Genomic DNA, 12,180 nt, shown 5'->3' on the forward strand with positions numbered 1-12,180 from the left:
AGCCCCGCGTCAGGCTCTGGGCTGATGGCTCGGAGCCTGGAGCCTGTTTCCGATTCTGTGTCTCCCTCTCTCTCTGCCCCTCCCCCGTTCATGCTCTGTCTCTCTCTGTCCCAAAAATAAATAAACGTTGAAAAAAAAAATTAAAATAAAAAAAAAATTTAAAGTAGATTAGGCTCAGTATGGTGTTCAATAGGTAAGGTATAATAAATGCATTTTTGACTTTCGGTACTTTCACTTACTATGTATGGGTTTCTTGGGATATAACCCTAATGTAAGTTGAGGAAGATCTATATACAATTTTATTTTTGGTATTTCATAGGCTCATGGAACTGAAAGGAACAATAAAGGTTACCAAATTCAAAGTTCTAAATTTTCAAATAATCATCAGAAAAGTTTACATAAATAGTAGAAAATGTGCTCACTGGGGCACCTGGGTGTCTCAGTCAGTTAAGTGTCTGACTCTTGATTTTGGCTTAGGTCATGATCTCTCCCAGGTTGTGAGTTTGAGCCCTGCATCAGGCTCAGCACTGACAATTCAGAGACCGCTTAGGATTCTCTCTCTCTCTCCCTCCTTCTCTCTCTGCCCCTCCTCTGCTTGTGCTCTCTCTCCCTCAAAATAAATAAAATAAATAATTAACAATTCATAATCATAATCATAATAAAAAATTTGCTCACTGATGGAAGCCATATCCATAATAACTTAAATACAAACAAAATTTGTGGTAAATTTGTAGTTTGTGAAGTATCTTTTAATTTGTGTGTTTTTCTACTTATAGGTAATTTTTTTAATTTTAACAGAGTTGTTCATCTAGTTTTTGTTTGTAAGCCTCATGTTGTCTGCTGTGTGGAAACGTTCTTCTTCATTGCCCATGCAATTCTTATTTGTCATTGGAGGACCAACTCCTATGTGTCATTCCCGCCTACCATAGGGAATTAATTGCTTCCTGCTCTGGGTTGCCATGGAACTGTGCTTAAAACCATAGAATAATGCATGCAATTTTTTTAAAAATAGAATGAACAAAATTTCATATTTTTTTGTTTTAGGTAATACTTAAAATTATGAAAGCTAAAATTTTTAAATTTTAACTACGTTGGCTGAGTTTTTATATACATTATATTTACACAATAAAAGAAAATTAAAGGACACCTCAGTGGCTCAGTTGGTTAAGCTCCTGACTCTTGATTTCAGATTGGGTCACACTCTCATGGTTGCCAGATCAAGCCCGAGTTGGGCTCATGCTGTGTGTGGAGACTGCTTAAGATGCTCTCTGTCTCTCTCTTGCTTTGCCACTCACCTGCTCTCTCTCTCTCTTTCTCTCAAAAAAAAAATAAATAAATAAAAGAAAGAAGGAATTTATGACCCAAGGATTTTAAATCTTAATGTTATAGGCAAAGCCTCATTTTTATGGAAAATAAAACACTCTTTTTCTTCCACTTCTAATAGCTCATTAAGAGAAGCCACTACTAAATCCTGTTCCTGCTGCATTTCTATGTAGCAGGACGCAGCTCTCACAATCCTTCCTAAACACTGTTCAGGAGTGATGGAGTGATGAGCTTCATGTCTTGTACTTCTGGCATTGCACTTATTCTAGGGATCAGGACAATCTGTAATGCGATCCCAGGATGATTGTCCTGTTCTGCCGTGGTTATTTGGGAAGTTGCTGTAAACTGTTTTCTTTTAGAGAAGGACAAGACTTTTCAGATTCTGTCTTATTGGCCAGCTACTCTATTGATGTTGTATTTGTTTTAGTAACTAAAGAGTCAAAGGTAACTTCTTCAGTGATTCTGTTTGGGCTTTACAAAATATTAAGAACAAATTCTCATGACTCTTGTATAGTTGTTGCCCTATTTCTAATGCCCTCTTTGTACGGCCCAATAAAATCAAAGCTATCATTATTTGCCAACAACTTGGTTTTGCAGATCCGGAATTTAGCAAATTTTTTGGCCTCAGGAATACTGGACAATATGGTAAGTATATAATTAGAAAGTACACTCCCTTCAGTGAACTGCAGAAATAATGTTAGAGTGTTATTAATTTTATAGGATCATTCAAGTTGTGCTTTCTTTTCTTCATCTCTTTCCATACTCTTCCAAAATGAAATATTCATTTCCTCTATTATTTCTATTTTTGTTTTAAGTTCCAAAGGATGCTATTTATAGATTTTCCCCTTAGATTTCAGACATGCTTCCAGTTGTTTCCTTTGATTCTCTGCTGTGTTCTTCTTAATAAATGGATTAGTTTGGGACTTTTCTTTCATTTATGGTTTTGTCACCAGCCTGAGTTTGGGAAGGTATCATATTGAGAAAATGGTTCTGGGAAAGAGTCTTTTTCAACTTGGAGTCCAAAGCCTGTGCATTTTCTTGATAGCTGTTGCTGCATTTATTCCCATTGGTTCCATTTACTGTTATGTTAGGGTGCTTGGAATGACTGAATTCAAACTACGAAGTGTCAAGTTGGGCCTTTGGATTATGGGTTTTGCCTTTAGCAGTGCACCTGATGTCTGACGTCTAAAACAAGGTTGAGTGGATTTCTGATCTTGCTTAATGTTTGGATGTCTGTTGTTACAGCCTCCCAGAAGCACACTGGGGCATGTCCAGGGTTTGGTTTGTTCTACTTTCTGTTCAGTACCAGTGGGTGACTGTAACTTAGTTTCATTTGGTCTTTCATATTTATCCTTATTAACCCTTATAACATTTATGTCCTTGATGACAGGTTTCTTTGATGCTTCAGTCCTACTAAGGTTCTGAACTAGTGAGAGGGAACTGCCCTTGGGAGTTTTTCTCCTGGTCTTGAAAGATTTGTTCCTCTAGAAAGTGGCTGTGACTTTACTGGTGGAATCTTAATTTGTGTTTCTCGAACAAATTGTTTATTAGTCTGTCTTTCAGAACAGCACTATTCCCTGAACTTTTGCCCATGGTTTCTTTAGGAGTCAAACTGCTTTAGGTTTGATTATAAAAATTAGTCTTTGACTTACCTATTGTCCACAATTCGGAATTCAGCTTCCTTTCAGAGTCTGGTAAAGTTTGGGGCAAATTTTCCCTGTTCATCAGTTTCAGGAAGCTACCCAAGGATTCATTTCAAACACGATTATTGTCTACAGGGTCGGTGCATTTAGCATTTCCTCGATCTGCTACCTGCTGCTTTGCAGTTTTCAGTTCTTGTATATTAAGTGACCCCACAGTTTTTCTAGACAGTTCTTTGGTTATGTATGATCCAGCTTCATGCTTTTGCTGACTGTTGCTGGAAGGCTTATTCTTTGAGTTAGAAGAAATACCTCCTGGAGGTCAAGGGAAGATGGCGGCATAGGAGGACGCTGGGCTCACCGCGCATCCTGCTGATCACTTAGATTCCACCTACACCTGCCTAAATAACCCAGAAAACCACCAGAGGATTAGCAGAACGGAGTCGCCAGACCGAAGCGCAGACGAGAGGACCACAAAGAGGGTAGGAAGGGCGGCGAGGTGGTTCACGCTCCACGGACTGGCGGGAGGGAGCTGGGGCGGAGGGGCGGCTTGCAGGGCAAGCAGAGTCCCTGAGTCTGGCTTGCAAAAGCAGAGGGGCCTGACGGACTGTGTTCCAACAGCAAGCGCGACTTAGCATCTGGGAGGTCATAAGTTAACAGCTCTGCTCGGAGAGCGGGAAGGCTGGAAGACAAAGGGAGGGAGAGCTGCTGAGCCCCCGGACGACAGAGCTCAGTTTAGTGGGGAACAAAGGCGCTCGCGAGCGCCATCTCCCCCGCCCATCCCCCAGCCAAAATCCCAAAGGGAACCGGTTCCTGCCAGGAAAACTGCTCGCTCCATGCAAACACCCAACTCTGTGCTTCTGCGGAGCCAAACCTCCGGCAGTGGATCTGACTCCCTCCCGCTGCCACAGGGCCCCTCCTGAAGTGGATCACCTAAGGAGAAAAGAGCTAAGCCTGCCCCCCCTGCCGCCGTGCACCTTGCCTACCCACCCCAGCTAATACGCCAGATCCTCAGCATCACAAGCCTGGCAGTGTGCAAGTAGCCCAGACGGGCCATGCCACCCCAAAGTGAATCCCGCCCCTAGGAGAGGGGAAGAGAAGGCACACACCAGTCTGACTGTGGCCCCAGCGGTGGGCTGGGGGCAGACATCAGGTCGGACTGCGGCCCCGTCCACCAACTCCAGTTATACACCACAGCACAGGGAAAGTGCCCTGCAGGTCCTCACCACACCAGGGACTATCCAAAATGACCAAGCGGAAGAATTCCCCTCAGAAGAATCTCCAGGAAATAACAACAGCTAATAAACTGATCAAAAAGGATTTAAATAATATAACAGAAAGTGAATTTAGAATAATAGTCATAAAATTAATCGCTGGGCTTGAAAACAGTATACAGGACAGCAGAGAATCTCTTGCTACAGAGATCAAGGGACTAAGGAACAGTCATGAGGAGCTGAAAAACGCTTTAAATGAAATGCAAAACAAAATGGAAACCACCACGGCTCGGATGGAAGAGGCAGAGGAGAGAATAGGTGAACTAGAAGATAAAGTTATGGAAAAAGAGGAAGCTGAGAAAAAGAGAGATCAAAAAATCCAGGAGTATGAGGGGAAAATTAGAGAACTAAGTGATACACTAAAAAGAAATAATATACGCATAATTGGTATCCCAGAGGAGGAAGAGAGAGGAGAGGTGCTGAAGGGGTACTTGAAGAAATAATAGCTGAGAACTTCCCTGAACTGTGGAAGGAAAAAAGCATTGAAATCCAAGAGGCACAGAGAACTCCCTTCAGACGTAACTTGAATCGATCTTCTGCATGACATATCATAGTGAAACTGGCAAAATACAAGGATAAAGAGAAAATTCTGAAAGCAGCAAGGGGTAAACGTGCCCTCACATATAAAGGGAGACCTATAAGACTCGTGACTGATATCTCTTTTGAAACTTGGCAGGCCAGAAAGAATTGGCACGAGATTTTCACTGTGCTAGACAGAAAAAATATGCAGCCGAGAATCCTTTATCCAGCAAGTCTGTCATTTAGAATAGAAGGAGAGATAAAGGTCTTCCCAAACAAACAAAAAATGAAGGAATTTGTCACCACTAAACCAGCCCTACAAGAGATCCTAAGGGGGACCCTGTGAGACAAAGTCCCAGAGACATCACTACAAGCATAAAACATACAGACATCACAATGACTCTAAACCCGTATCTTTCTATAATAACACTGAATGTAAATGGATTAAATGCGCCAACCAAAAGACATAGGGTATCAGAATGGATAAAAAAACAAGACCCATCTATTTGCTATCTACAAGAGACTCATTTTAGACCTGAGGACACCTTTAGATTGAGAGTGAGGGGATGGAGAACTATTTATCATGCGACTGGAAGCCAAAAGAAAGCTGGAGTAGCCATACTTATATCAGACAAACTAGACTTTAAATTAAAGGCTGTAACAAGAGATGAAGAAGGACATTATATAATAGTTACAGGGTCTATCCATCAGGAAGAGCTAACAATTATAAATGTCTATGCGCCGAACACCGGAGCCCCCAAATATATAAAACAATTACTCATAAACATAAGCAACCTTATTGATAAGAATGTGGTAATTAGAGGGGACTTTAACACCCTACTTACAGAAATGGATAGATCATCTAGACGCACGGTCAATAAAGAAACAAGGGCCCTGAATGACACATTGGATCAGATGGACTTGACAGATATATTTAGAACTCTGCATCCCAAAGCAACAGAATATACTTTCTTCTCGAGTTCACAAGGAACATTCTCCAAGATAGATCATATACTGGGTCACAAAAAAGCCCTTCATAAGTTTACAAGAATTGAAATTATACCATGCTTACTTTCAGACCACAATGCTATGAAGCTTGAAATCAACCACAGGAAAAAGTCTGGAAAACCTCCAAAAGCATGGATGTTAAAGAACACCCTACTAACGAATGAGTGGGTCAACCAGGCAATTAGAGAAGAAATTAAAAAATATATGGAAACAAACGAATATGAAAATACAACAATCCAAACGCTTTGGGACGCAGTGAAGGCAGTCCTGAGAGGAAAATACATTGCAATCCAGGCCTATCTCAAGAAACAAGAAAAATCCCAAATACAAAATCTAACAGCACACCTAAAGGAAATAGAAGCAGAACAGCAAAGGCAGCCTAAACCCAGCAGAAGAAGAGAAATAATAAAGATCAGAGCAGAAATAAACAATATAGAATCTAAAAACACTGTAGAGCAGATCAACGAAACCAAGAGTTGGTTTTTTGAAAAAATAAACAAAATTGACAAACCTCTAGCCAGGCTTCTCAAAAAGAAAAGGGAGATGACCCAAATAGATAAAATCATGAATGAAAATGGAATGATTACAACCAATCCCTCAGAGATACAAACAATTATCAGGGAATACTATGAAAACTTATATGCCAACAAATTGGACAACCTGGAAGAAATGGACAAATTCCTGAACACCCACACTCTTCCAAAACTCAATCAGGAGGAAATAGAAAGCTTGAACAGACCCATAACCAGCGAAGAAATTGAATCGGTTATCAAAAATCTCCCAAGAAATAAGAGTCCAGGACCAGATGGCTTCCCAGGAGAGTTCTACCAGACGTTTAAAGCAGAGATAATACCTATCCTTCTCAAGCTATTCCAAGAAATAGAAAGGTAAGGAACACTTCCAGACTCATTCTATGAAGCCAGTATTACTTTGATTCCTAAACCAGACAGAGACCCAGTAAAAAAAGAGAACTACAGGCCAATATCCCTGATGAATATGGATGCAAAAATTCTCAATAAGATACTAGCAAATCGAATTCAACAGCATATAAAGAATTATTCACCATGATCAAGTGGGATTCATTCCTGGGATGCAGGGCTGGTTCAACATTCGCAAATCAATCAACGTGATACATCACATTAACAAAAAAAAAGAGAAGAACCATATGATCCTGTCAATCGATGCAGAAAAGGCCTTCAACAAAATTCAGCACCCTTTCTTAATAAAAACCCTTGAGAAAGTCGGGATAGAAGGAACATACTTAAAGATCATAAAAGCCATTTATGAAAAGCCCACAGCTAACATCATCCTCAACGGGGAAAAACTGAAAGCTTTTTCCCTGAGATCAGGAACACGACAGGGATGCCCACTCTCACCGCTGTTGTTTAACATAGTGCTGGAAGTTCTAGCATCAGCAATCAGACAACAAAAGGAAATCAAAGGCATCAAAATTGGCAAAGATGAAGTCAAGCTTTCGCTTTTTGCAGATGACATGATATTATACATGGAAAATCCGATAGACTCCACCAAAAGTCTGCTAGAACTGATACAGGAATTCAGCAAAGTTGCAGGATACAAAATCAATGTACAGAAATCAGTTGCATTCTTATACACTAATAATGAAGCAACAGAAAGACAAATAAAGAAACTGATCCCATTCACAATTGCATCAAGAAACATAAAATACCTAGGAATAAATCTAACCAAAGATGTAAAGGATCTGTATGCTGAAAACTATAGAAAGCTTATGAAGGTAATTGAAGAAGATTTAAAGAAATGGAAAGACATTCCCTGCTCATGGATTGGAAAAATAAATATTGTCAAAATGTCATACTACCCAAAGCTATCTACACATTCAATGCAATCCCAATCAAAATTGCACCAGCATTCTTCTCGAAACTAGAACAAGCAATCCTAAAATTCATATGGAACCACAAAAGGCCCCGAATAGCCAAAGGAATTTTGAAGAAGAAGACCAAAGCAGGAGGCATCACAATCCCAGACTTTAGCCTCTACTACAAAGCTGTCATCATCAAGACAGCATGGTATTGGCACCAAAACAGACACATAGACCAATGGAATAGAATAGAAACCCCAGAACTAGACCCACAAACATATGGCCAACTCATCTTTGACAAAGCAGGAAAGAACATCCAATGGAAAAAAGACAGCCTCTTTAACAAATGGTGCTGGGAGAACTGGACAGCAACATGCAGAAGGTTGAAACTAGACCACTTTCTCACACCATTCACAAAAATAAACTCAAATGGATAAAGACCTAAATGTGAGACAGGAAACCATCGAAACCCTAGAGGAGAAAGCAGGAAAAGACCTCTCTGACCTCAGCCGTAGCAATCTCTTACTTGACACATCCCCACAGGCAAGGGAATTAAAAGCAAAAATGAACTACTGGGACCTTATGAAGATAAAAAGCTTCTGCACAGCAAAAGATACAAACAACAAAACTAAAAGGCAACCAACGGAATGGGAAAAGATATTCGCAAATGACATATCGGACAAAGGGCTAGTATCGAAAATCTATAAAGAGCTCACCAAACTCCACACCCGAAAAACAAATAACCCAGTGAAGAAATAGGCAGAAAACATGAATAGACACTTCTCTAAAGAAGACATCCAGATGGCCAACAGGCACATGAAAAGATGGTCAGCGTCGCTCCTTATCAGGGAAATACAAATCAAAACCACACTCAGGTATCACCTCACTCCAGTCAGAGTGGCCAAAATGAACAAATCAGGAGACTATAGATGCTGGAGAGGATGTGGAGAAACGGGAACCCTCTTGCACTGTTGGTGGGAATGCAAATTGGTGCAGCCACTCTGGAAAGCAGTGTGGAGGTTTCTCAGAAAATTAAAAATAGACCTACCCTATGACCCAGCAATAGCACTGCTAGGAATTTATCCAAGGGATACAGGAGTACTGATGCATAGGGGCACTTGTACCCCAATGTTCATAGCAGCACTCTCAACAATAGCCAAATTATGGAAAGAGCCTAAATGTCCATCAACTGATGAATGGATAAAGAAATTGTGGTTTATATACACAATGGAATATTACGTGGCAATGAGAAAAAATGAAATATGGCCTTTTGTAGCAACGTGGATGGAACTGGAGAGTGTGATGCTAAGTGAAATAAGCCATACAGAGAAAGACAGATACCATATGGTTTCACTCTTATGTGGATCCTGAGAAACTTAACAGAAGACCATGGAGGAGGGGAAGGCAAAAAATGTTACAGAGAGGGAAGGAGGCAAACCATAAGAGACTCTTAAAAACTGAGAACAAACTGAGGGTTGATGGGGGGTGGGAGGGAGGAGAGGGTGGACGATGGGCATTGAGGAGGGCACCTTTTGGGATGAGCACTGAGTGTTGTATGGAAACCAATTTGTCAATAAATTTCATATATATATATAAAAAAAAAGAAGAAATACCTCCTGAAGTCAGCCTTTTGCCTAGAAGTTTTGGTGGCTCCAACTCTGGCTTCTGGGATCCTGTGATACTGGCAGGCCTGGGCTGGAGTTTAATGCTGATGGGTCTTGTAGCTTTGATAGGCAAAGCAACATGATTGGTAACATCCTTTCTGGGCACAATAGTAGGTTTAGAAGGTCCAGGATTCAGACAATTACTCTTGACTTTTAGATAAGGCTTAGTGTTTTGACACTTCAGTTTTTGCTTGACTGCTAAGTAGTTCTGGAACTTTCTCTGCCACTCTTTATGGCTTCGAACCACTCTTCAGTGGTAGCACCATGAATTTTCCATGACAGTTTTTCTTCCACTATTTAAAAAAAATAATTAATTATGTAGTGTATCCTCCATGGTACCATCAGAAGGATCTTCCTGAAAAACATTTGACCCTTACTTTAAGAACCAATTTTGTTAATTTTTTTTAGACAGAATAAGTTTAAAAGGGACACCTGAACTGAACCTGTTTAAAAACCTGTTTTTGGTGCCCAGCATCCTACAAAACAAACTTGTAAATCTTTGTATGTTATCAAATATTCCATATCTGTTCCTTCTTGGTTTCTGATTTTTCTTGTACAGAAATCCTGTTCCTCACATTCCATTTAGTCATGTTTTGATAACTTTGACATGTTATTTCCTCTCACCTCTGCCTACATTCCTTTCTCTAGAGATTGTGGTGAATGGGCTTTTACTAACACTTCCAGGCCCAGATGAAATGTGTCCTCCTTGTTGAGAGTGACCTCATACACTCAGGTAAAGTCACAGTTTTGTTCCTCATATTTCCTGTTACACTTTTAGTGAAAGTCAAAATCTTTATAATGGTCAATGGGACCCTACATTATTTGAAATTTTCCTGTCTTCTCCATACCTTTGACCTCATGATCTTATCTTAAAGCTTTTCCTCTATTTATCCCTCCATCTTCAGTGACCTTAATGCAAATAGTCACTTGGCTATCTTCACATCCTTTGAATGTTGTTTAAATAACATCTTCTCAATGAGGCCTGCCATGACTGCCTTGTTTAAAATTGCAATTGCCCTACCAATCAGCTTTATGCTATATATATATTCTTTGTGGTATTTATCATCTTATAAAAAATTATAAACTTTATTTATTTGACTTATTTTTTTAATTACTATACCCACTGAATGGAATGCAAGTCCCCATGATGGGAAAATTTTTTATTTTGTTTTGTGTTTCCATTCATATGTACCAAACATCTAGAATAGTGCCTGCATAATAAATATTTATTAACTCAGTGAAAAATAAATCTTGAGCAAGTCACTTTGCCTCTTTAGCCTCTACTTCCTTTTTTGTAAAAAACAGAGGTCATAAGAATTCCTAAATGAGAAAGCTATTGTGATTAATAAATGAGATGATGCATGCAAAACTGTTAGCATAATGCCTTACTCATCATGCTCAATTAATAATGTCAACTCCCATTATTAATTGTTTTATTATTTTCTGGGTTTTTAAGATTCAAAAGATGAACTGTTATAACTATTAAGTTTACAGAAGTGAAAAAAGAAAAGTTCTGGAAAAGAACCAAGGAAGAGAGGCACCAGGTGGCTCAGTCAGTTAACTGTCCGACTTCACACAGGTCATGAGCTCGGTTTGTGAGTTCAAGCCCTGTGTTAGGCTCTGTGCCGACAACTGGGAGCCTGGAGCCTACTTCCGATTCTGTTTCCCTCTTTCTCTGCCCCTCCCCTGCTCAGGCTCTGTCTCTCTCTGTCTCTCAAAAATAAATAAATGTTAAAAAAAATTTTTTTAAAGAACCCAAAAGAATGTTTGTAGGTGGACTTTATTATATAGTTATATATTTTTTAACTTCAGAAAAATGATAAATTACATTTTATAATATAGAAATAACCTGAAATATTAAAACATTAACAAAAGTATTTTCTAGATATCTTAATTATTCTCTCCTGAAAGCAATATAATGAAATTTATCAATTTTTAAATATTCAGAACTGTTAGTTTAACACCATTTTTACTGAATCTCATCTACAATAAATAAAGTGCCATTACAAGTTAGGTCATTTTTTTTTAAACTTATCTAAAATAGATCAAAGTGATACACATAGTTTTAAAATAAATAAATAAATAAATAAATAAATAAATAAATGCAAATGGTATTGATGGAGTTAAGACAAAAACTCAGCAATATCTTACCCTGACCTGCATGCCCAACTGTACTCACTAAGACTTTAATGATTCCTGTTTAGAGCTTTTCTGGTGCTTGCCTTTAGTCATTTAACATACATGTGTGTACTGCCATTTTTTAACTCGTCAAATGTAGATTTTTTAATTGTCTTTTAGATATGATATATCAGCTATTAACTTATTTCTCCACCTCCAACTCTCTCACCCTTTTCCTTCTTCCAATTCTTGGTAGTTCTAAGACTTTAAAACTTTTCAATTGATTGTTGTTGTTAGTTGTTTTAAGTATTGAAATTTCTAATTTCAATGTAAATATTATCTTTTGAATTTCCCTTTTGTAAGATGAGCATGTCATTACCTCTATGCTTCCTTACCTTTACTTTCTTTCTTTTTATGTTTCAATTTTTTATTTAAATTCTAGTTAGTTAACATGTAGTGTAATATGAGTTTCAGGAGTAGAATTTAGTGATTCATCATTTCCGTATAACACCCAGTGCTCATTGCAATAAGTGCCCTCCTTATTGCCCATCACCCATTTATCCATCTCCTGCCCACCTCTCCTCCAGGAAATCTTAGTTTGTTCCTCTTTTACGGTTTGACTCCTTCTCTTCCTCTTTTTTTTTTCTTCCCCAAATGTTCACTTTTTTTTAATTGCACATATGATTGAAGTCATATGGTATTTGTCATTTCTGGTTGATTTATTTCACTTAGAATAATACATGAGAGCTCTATCCACATTGTTGTAAATGGCAATATTTCATTCATTTTGAAGGCTG

At 38.8% G+C, this 12,180-nt stretch overlaps 1 pseudogene; it reads right to left on the minus strand.

The window, feature by feature from the left end:
* Window positions 1-1,340: 1,340 nt before the first annotated feature.
* Window positions 1,341-10,254, minus strand: LOC122468997 (annotated as a pseudogene).
* Window positions 10,255-12,180: the final 1,926 nt, after the last annotated feature.

This window comes from Prionailurus bengalensis, chromosome B1 (genome assembly GCF_016509475.1).
Source record: "Prionailurus bengalensis isolate Pbe53 chromosome B1, Fcat_Pben_1.1_paternal_pri, whole genome shotgun sequence".
Lineage (NCBI taxonomy): Eukaryota > Metazoa > Chordata > Mammalia > Carnivora > Felidae > Prionailurus > Prionailurus bengalensis.